We start from the raw sequence: 8790 nt of genomic DNA on the forward strand, positions 1-8790 counted from the left end.
CAGGACACTCAAAAAAGTCAATGAGGACTTTGCCGTAAATCCTACTGGAAAGCCGCCATTTTGGATTAAATGGCCATTTTTAGAGTGAAATGCGGATTTTATCAATTGAATCCAACAAGATTTGACACCTTTGTGAAGCACTTACAATATTTCTTCTCTTTGTGGAAGCTGTGTACACCAGTGTTAAGCTTTGGAAACAAAGGTTCAAATGCATTTGCAGTTTTTATATTTTTGTACGTGAACACATAATTGCAATGAAAGATGAGTGATTAAACACTAATAGAAACAGAAGTCTTTCAGGAAGTGGACAGTAACACAACTCCACTGTCATCAGTTCTTCATATCAAACTTCCTTAAATGACGTGATGAAAAAAGCCACAGGGCAGAAGCTTACAAGACGTATAAAGACTCTAAAAAGGATTTTTCTCACAGAAGTAGATCAACATGGCACAAGAGTTTGAGCTTCAGCAGGCCAAGACTGAAATATGTAACACTGAACATCCAGGTAAGACCATACAACCTTTTCTTTTGGTTTGTTTACTTCAATATTCTATGATTATGAAACTTTCTGTGATTTTAGTTGTATTTAGGGCTGCAACTAAAGATTATTTTCATCATCGACTAATCTGACCCTTATTTTCACGAGTAATTAAGTCATCGTTTGGTCCAGAAAATGTCGATCTGTCCCAAACTTTGAAATGATGTTGTTCTCAGATGTTTTGTCCACAAAAAAGTTTTAATAAAAATATTCACATTTTAGAAGCTGAAAAAACTGAGAGAATGATGAAAGAGCAATGTTACATGATATGTAATGTTGCATCCATCTGAAATCAGACTCCGTCAGGCAATACTATCAGACCTGACTGAGGGAGCATTAGTGTTTATACATTTATCCTGTCAAACTGCTGAACCAACTATAACTATTACTATATATGATATAGCTACTTACAACTGCTTCATTATTCTCCTTGTCCTTCCTTGTGTCCTTTTTTGAGGGTCACATGTAGAACTGAAACCAATCCCAGATGACGTTGGGGCAGGAGGCGTGATGTCACACCCTGGACGAGATGATGCATATGATAGAGGTGATGAAAATTAATGAATTATTATTAACCCTTAGAACACAGAGCATCATTACTGTGTTAAAATATACAGAGGTGATAAGAATGTGCAATATAGAGTGTCTTACATCCTTTTTTTGCAGCACAACCTATAGGGAATTTGATAAAAAAAAAATTAATTCAATTGAATTTGTGAAATTTGGAAATTTGTTTTCGAGGTTCGTTTTTATGATTGCTTTGTTGTTGTTTTTTTTATTTTAAATATGCAGTTTGTGGGTCGCCAGGTCGCGGCTCGGATGACTATCCTTGACGACTACTTCTCCTGTTGCGCAAATGTTTTTTCTGCTTGGTGAGCGGGGCTTAATATGAACAACTGGTGGGGCGGAAATTCAGTTTTCGCCCGGATACAAAATCTGGTCTGCACGCACAGCCTGCACGCTGCATGTTGATGATGCAATTCACACCGCAATTCCCACAGCAATGTATGTGCTGCATGAGCACTAAGGGTTAAACTTATTGATCTTCTTCTCTCCTTTCCTGTCTTCTTTTCACCCACTTCTCCTTCACTAACTCCCTTCCCTCTCCCCTCTTCTACCCCAACCGGTAGAGGCAGATGTTCATACACTCCGAGTCTGGTTCTGTCAGAGCTTGGTTCCTGAGCTTCTGTTGGGATTCTCTGTAATAATTAACATGTCGTGACCTTACTAAGGTCTTGTAAAGTGCCTTGAGAAGAACGTTTGTTATGAATGAGAAACACAGAGAGTCATGTGGAGCTGATAGGCTTAATCACCATTGTGTGACAAATTTGGTTTGACCGTAACAGACATTTGTTTATATTCAAAAGCTATACCATATACCGTGGTTTTAATTTCTCCTTTAGTATCATGAACATAAATGTATGTGTGATGTGTGATCTGATTTGAAGAAGGTAGATTGTCACCAATGACACAACATGTACTGTATGTGTTGCACCCACAGAAAGAAGACTCATCAGAATTGGGGTCATAACATTAGCAGTGCTGTTTGTTTTACAGGTCACTCTTAATATCTCGCTGCGTCTTGCCTGTAAGTTATGTACAACACTTTGTTTGTTTTTTACACAAATATACAAATACAAAAACACAATACATAAACACAGCTTGAAATGTATGTTTCTTTTCTTCCTCTTCAGTGCGTTCAAACTGTGAGTCCGCTGTTGCAGCTGACTTGTACCAGATTCTACAATCTCAGCAGAGTGCAACCCAGGTATGCTCCTGCTGCAACAACCTGCTGAGAAAACTGCTGACGAAATATGGAGGCGAGAAAGAACTCAAACTGCTTGAAAACATGAGTTTTCAGGACAATGACACAATCGCTGGGTCTGGTTCACTGGATGAATTCAGTGGTGACTTCTTTTGACTCTGACAAAGACTGTCATGGCATGCAAAAGCATGTCCACCTAGCACTGATGCTGTCTACACGGCTTTCTATCGAGTAAAAATGTTGCAAGTTCATCATCAACACTGACTTTCATCCCTATACTTACCATCAGCCGTCGTCCATGTGACGTAAATGTCATAATCTGCCCCTGTTTGCAATGTTTGTGTCGCCATAAGTGTTAGTGACTACTGGCAAAGTGAATCCTATAAGTATAAATGGAACTGTGGGCGTGAATGTGAGATATGGAGAGGCCTCACTGATTAGAAAATCATTAGTACAGTGGTTCCCAACCTTTATTCCTTAAAGCTGTCTATGCACACACACACACCAAAAGAATAAAGTGAATAAACACAAACGTTCATATGTAAAAATATACATACAGCAGCTGTCGTTTGTTTTCCCTATTCTCACAGTGTATGTGGATAAAAACTGTCTTGTTCTTCCATAAAATCTAAACCAAGGGAACTCTTGAGATAATGCCTTGTTTTTCTTTTTTGATACCAATGTGTGAGATTGGGATTTTCTTTATTCAATGTGCACAATTATCATTTTAATAACCTCACCACCTAAAGCTCTGTGCCCCCATGTGATCTCTGGCGCCCCCCTGAGGGGAGATTGGACCCCAGTTTGGGAACCATGGCATTAGTAACTAAAATCAAGAAATGTTCTGATGAATTGATGAATTGATAAATTTGCTGCTTTTGTGTCTAAAGTCAGGATTATTTATTATACATTATTTGTAATGTATGTTCTACTTTGGCTTGCTGGTCTGTAACCACGACACATACACATCACTTTTATCACCCTTCATCCTCATTGTGATGTTTAGTTTGAACATCAGCAGGTCGTCTTGGCCATATAGGCCTAAATGCACTGAGTTGCTGCAAAATCATTGGCTGATACAATATTTGGGTTAAAAAGCAGTTTAACAGGTGTGCCTAATAAAGTGGTCAGTGAAAGTCATCATATTCCAGGGCAGTGCAATCTCATTAACTTCCTCCTGTGGGCCCTGTCAGTGATGAGGTAGATTAAGGGGACAAAAGTTTAGTTCTTGCACTTGCCTCAATTTCCTAATTTGAATTATAAAAAGAGACTTTTCTATTTTCTGTCTGTATGAACAGGAACCTGCGTTGCATGGAGAATTGCACTAAGTGAGTGGAGAGCAGAGGAGCTTTCATGTCAGAGTTATTCAGCATGTTTTTTTGTTGCTGGCCAAGCTTTGCATGAGAATATAAATTAGTCGGAGGAAAAATAAATCATGATTCTTCTGGTAAATCTGAGGTTTATAGCAATTAAACATGGTTTTTATTTCCGACAAAAAATTATAATCGGTCTGCAAGTTTTCACATTGACGCACAGGCACAGGACGGTGATTTTTTCTTTCCTCAGCCAATTATAGTTTAACTTTGTCACTGAACTTTGTTCGGATCACAGAGTGTTTCTTTCCTGCTAAGTTTCTCAAAGGTAAATTGAGAACGGCAGGACATTCACTCATTTCTCATTAACACTGCTGGCTTTGTTTTAATTAGGCGTTCTGACTGACACTCGTGTTCCTGTGACACTGTATTCCGTGCTTGTTATCCTCCTTCCCAGCTGTTGTTTGCCAATCATCCCAAACTTGTCTGTTGTTTCTTTTCTTTTTTTTTCCAGAACAGAACCACTCACTGTTCGGTGGCGGCAAGAGATAAATATTGGATTATCTCCTGTTTTTCAGCTTCGTGATTTTGCATGATCACAGCAATGTCAGAAAATGAAATAAAAGTTTGTCCTCTCCTGTTTTGTGAGGTAAAATGAAAACAATAAAGTTTGTATTGTTAACTTTAGATTCCTGTTCCACCACATTTTTTAGTGAGTGAGAGAGGGTGAGAAAATCTCAAAACGCCACCCTTACAGTTTCATGTAGACAAGATGAGGGTAACAAACTCTGCTTCCTAAATCTGAGATGCAGAAGCTGTGGTGATGACTAAGGACATGGACTTATGACCACAATATTTTAGCTGTTTATTTAAAGGTACAGATGTAATAATGCAACAGTCAGTCATTCCATTGTACATTTACCATTAGCATAATCTGAGTTCTCTGAACTCTGGACCTGTTCTTAGCTCTTCTGTTTCAACTACTGTGCACACAGGTCACTCTCGTGGAGAGATCACTTCTCCAGCACTGGAAACAAATTCCTATGCTGCAAAGAAACCTAAAAAAAGATCAGTTAAAAAGACTTAAAAATCCTGAAAACATGCGTTAATCGCCAACATTTAGCAGGGAAATTTCTTAAATCTCAATATTTAACAGAGGAGGTGTATTTAGTGACAGCACTGCTGAAAGCTGTTGTTTGTGAGCCGAATCACAACCTGTTCAGCCGTGTGCTGATGATGTGCTGATGATTCAGTATACCGAAACTGCTTTACCAATCGCTAGTTTGTATGTTTGTGTTGAGTGTAATCAACAACATGGCAGTTTCGTGTAGCGACCACATTGAGGAGGTACGATAGTAATGGACAATGAAATGCCATGAAAATGCAAGTAGAGTGGAGCTGAGTAGCGCTAGAAATGTATAATGTAAAAGTGGCATATAAGCTGATGAGGAGACGGTCTCTCTCTCATCCACCCCGAGAAACGGTCATGCCTGCACAGGAATGATGTCACATGCATCACAACTCTGACTGTGTCCTCAAGTCTGATCACAAAAACCACAATCTGCACACGATCCGATGAGGACGGCTGTAACCTGTTACCAGGTCTGAATGGGTTATTTGGGGCTTAAATGATTAAATGATTACGCTGCCACAGCTAAAACCTTCATACAAAAGGAGAAGGCCCACTCCACACAGAGACCAACATTTGAGACTCTAAGTCTAAACAGAGGCTGCGACAGATTTCAGTCTGTGCTCCTGTGCAAACACAGCAGGCTGATTGTTAGCTGCCGCCGTGTCGTCCAAGCCCCTCTGAGGGCTAGGAGAACGCAGGCAGATGGTCAAGTATTCAGAAACGATGGGTGACGGTCCAAATTTAAATAGTGACGACAGAACTGTGTACATTCTTGTGTGCTCGGTACATGCACATGTGAGCACAGAGCCACATATGTGCTGTACAAACAAGAGAGAGTCTGCTGGCTGCACATGCTGATATATAAAATGCCATATCAAACACGCAGTGTGTGGGGTGAAGATAAGGCATAAAGACGCGACACAAGGCATAATTACAGACCAGCTCAGGAAATGGAAAAAAAAAATATGAGATCACTTCTATTTCAATCTTTAAAAAAAACTGCACAAACATCAGCTGGTAAGGATGTTGTCTTTCATGACATTATGTAGCTTTAGCCCTGGAATGTTTTTGCATTATATTATATTTTGCACTTATTATGGGACTTTTACTTGAGATTAGGATACAAAAAACAACTAGCACTAAACTAGTGGTAGACATGTGTCTACAGCTGAACTGTAGAAAACGTCTGACATGCACTGACATTTTCTTGTCTGACTACAAGATTCTTTATGGACACGATTAAAAAATCAGCTGACAGATTGTCAAACTGCATTTTGTGGAAAAGAGATAATTAAAAATTCAAATACTAGCTTAGTGTCCTATAATTTGCCTCAGTATGTGTACTTATGAAACATCAGTGGTTATTTGTGATGGGAGGGTGAGCTTTAATTTTGTTTTTGGCAATGGATGAGGAAGCAGTCAGCTTTATGTTTTTTCGGGACGGTCTTAATTGACAGATTTGACACATTTACAGTAACGTTTCTCTAAAAAGGGATAAAGGAGAAATAAAGAGGAACTGGATTCTGCCGGGATTTAATTATGGAATCTTATCTCTCTCAGAGAGTGGAAAATCACTTTTTTTTCTTCTGTGCCTCTTTCTCTACTATTTCCTCTAAATGTCAGAATGCTGACGTGAAACTGTAGTTGGACCATTTGCCCGGCTTCTGAAGCTTGTGTAATTGTAAGCTACGGACAGCGGAGAATACCATATGGCTTAATGAACAAAATGAGATCTCTCTGTAGAATAAAAGTACAGCAGGCAGGGTCAGAGTTCAATGCCAGCCTTTCAGCTGATAATTGGCTGAGCTTGTGATCCCCCCCCTCTGAAGGTGCCATCATCAGAGCCTTCAGCTTCCTGCTTTTAGCTCTCTTCCTGTGACAGCTTAGAGCCAACAACTGACCCAAATCTACCATAAGACTGGTCATTACTGAGCTTTTAACAGAACACATCTCAGGGTCTCATATAACTATTAAACACCTGATACCCACAGTCTGTGGATGTCGTTAAAAATACTGTCTTAATGTGTGTTCTACTACACTCACACTCACCATTGTGATGACATGAGTGTGGTCACACTGACAAATATCCTTCACTGCTGCACTTAAAGGTACATGATGACACAAGTGTTGCATGATCTCATTTATGATCTCCGTTTGTGTAACTTCCAGTTGTCACCCCTCCCATAATGCAGGCTTTAGCACAAATAAAGCAAAGTGGAGCAATGAGTCCAAAATAACCTCAACCTAACCAGACACAACACTTACTTCCCCTTTCAAAAATGAAGAAAGACAATGAAATGCAAACAGAAAATAATGTAAAATGTGAAATATTAAAAGCAGAGAGGAATTTGAATGCAGATGTCAACGTGGACAACTGTGTGGTTGAGCTTCAGCTTAAGTTAGCTAAACCTCTCTTATTAGCATATCTAGATCAATGTCAGTAATTATCACAATGCAATTAAACTGGGTTGAGGTCGGGCTCAGTTTGCACTATTTAGGATCTGAGATGCACCTTAGGCTAAAAACATACATTTGTCATTCTGTACTAAGGGAGGAAGAACCACCAAAATATTTTCAAATTTGTAAAAATGGCGGAAGAGGGAGATCATCAGAGCTCAAAATGGTTTGGTATCAGACACGTCGTTTTCCATTATAGTTCCTCCTCAACGTGGGCGAGGTCGTCATAGCACGGCTGCATGAAACCGCTGTGATGTCGTTTTATAAGCGCCACAAACTAGTGACAAGCAAAGCAGTTCTTTTCAGGTGTACTGAATCATTAGAATCAGTTAATTAAATACATACATACGGCTGAACGGGTTGCGATTTGGCTAGGGATCGCTGGCTTTCAGCAGTGCTGTTGCTAAATACAACAGCCTCCTCTGTAAAATGTTGAGATTTCAGAAATTGATCTACCGTTCAGCATTGTTCGGTTTGATTCTTGTGTCCGACGTTGCGCTCATGACTCTTCCAGTGACGACACAGTGGCCAGCAGTCTGTTGACGTGACATTTTAGTATCGACTCAGCTCACTTGGAACCTCACCAGAGCAGGTACTAAAAAAGCACCAGGTACTATCGCTAATGGAAAAGCAAAAAAAAACAAATGGAGTGAGCCAGATAAATAGAGTTGAGCCAAATTCGCTAGCACTGTATAATGGAAAAGTACCGAAACCAACGACAATCTGCTTCTAGACAACACTCACTCACTTATTAACCAATCACTACACCAGTAAGAGAAGAATATGATCTGAGAAACAGCACTGTGTGATTACTCTGTAAAAGTGAATAAACACTTTTGACCTTTATCCGAGCGTCCGCAGCTCCAGAAAGCTTCCAGAAAAACATAGTTAGCAGCACAACCACAGTATCGGCTTAATCTTGGCTTATGATGGGCTTCTTTCTCTCTTCACTAAAAACCAGGAGCTGACAAGAGGGGCAGAACTAATCTTCCCACAGTCAGGTTGCAGGGACAAGCTGGAGATAAGACAGGGCTGCAGATAAGGCTGGAGACACCTGCAGCAGAACCACCAGCTCTGAGGAGGAGGAGATCCTTCAGCCTGATACAAAATAAAAAGAAGTGGCTCTGGAGCTCTGGGGCCAAAGCTCCCAGAAAATTAATTATAGCAATGCTCCACACAGTGATATCTTCAGCACCTGATGACATTCTTCTCACCAGTCTGAAGAACACAGCAACTGAGAGTCAACAAACAGGGTTAAGTCGAAATCTCATGTCGTCAGGAACTTGCACAATGTGAAATTCCCACAGTTTCTAACTGTTCTCCTTTGTTTTGATATCATTACATTCCTGACTGTGGCTCTGTGGTATCACACGTCGTCTTCCAGCCAGAAGGTTGCGGTTTGATTCTCAGCTCATTAGTCGATATGGTGATATGGTGATATGCTGACAGCTTGTAGATTTGGTGTATGAATGTTTGTGTGGATGGCAAGACTGTAGTTAAAGCAATATGAGTGGTCATCAAGTCCAGAAAAGCATATAAATACAGAGAATGTGCATTACCTCTCCTTTGCATAACCTTGATGCTG

The sequence above is a fragment of the Solea senegalensis genome, linkage group LG4, assembly GCF_019176455.1.
Source record: "Solea senegalensis isolate Sse05_10M linkage group LG4, IFAPA_SoseM_1, whole genome shotgun sequence".
NCBI lineage: Eukaryota > Metazoa > Chordata > Actinopteri > Pleuronectiformes > Soleidae > Solea > Solea senegalensis.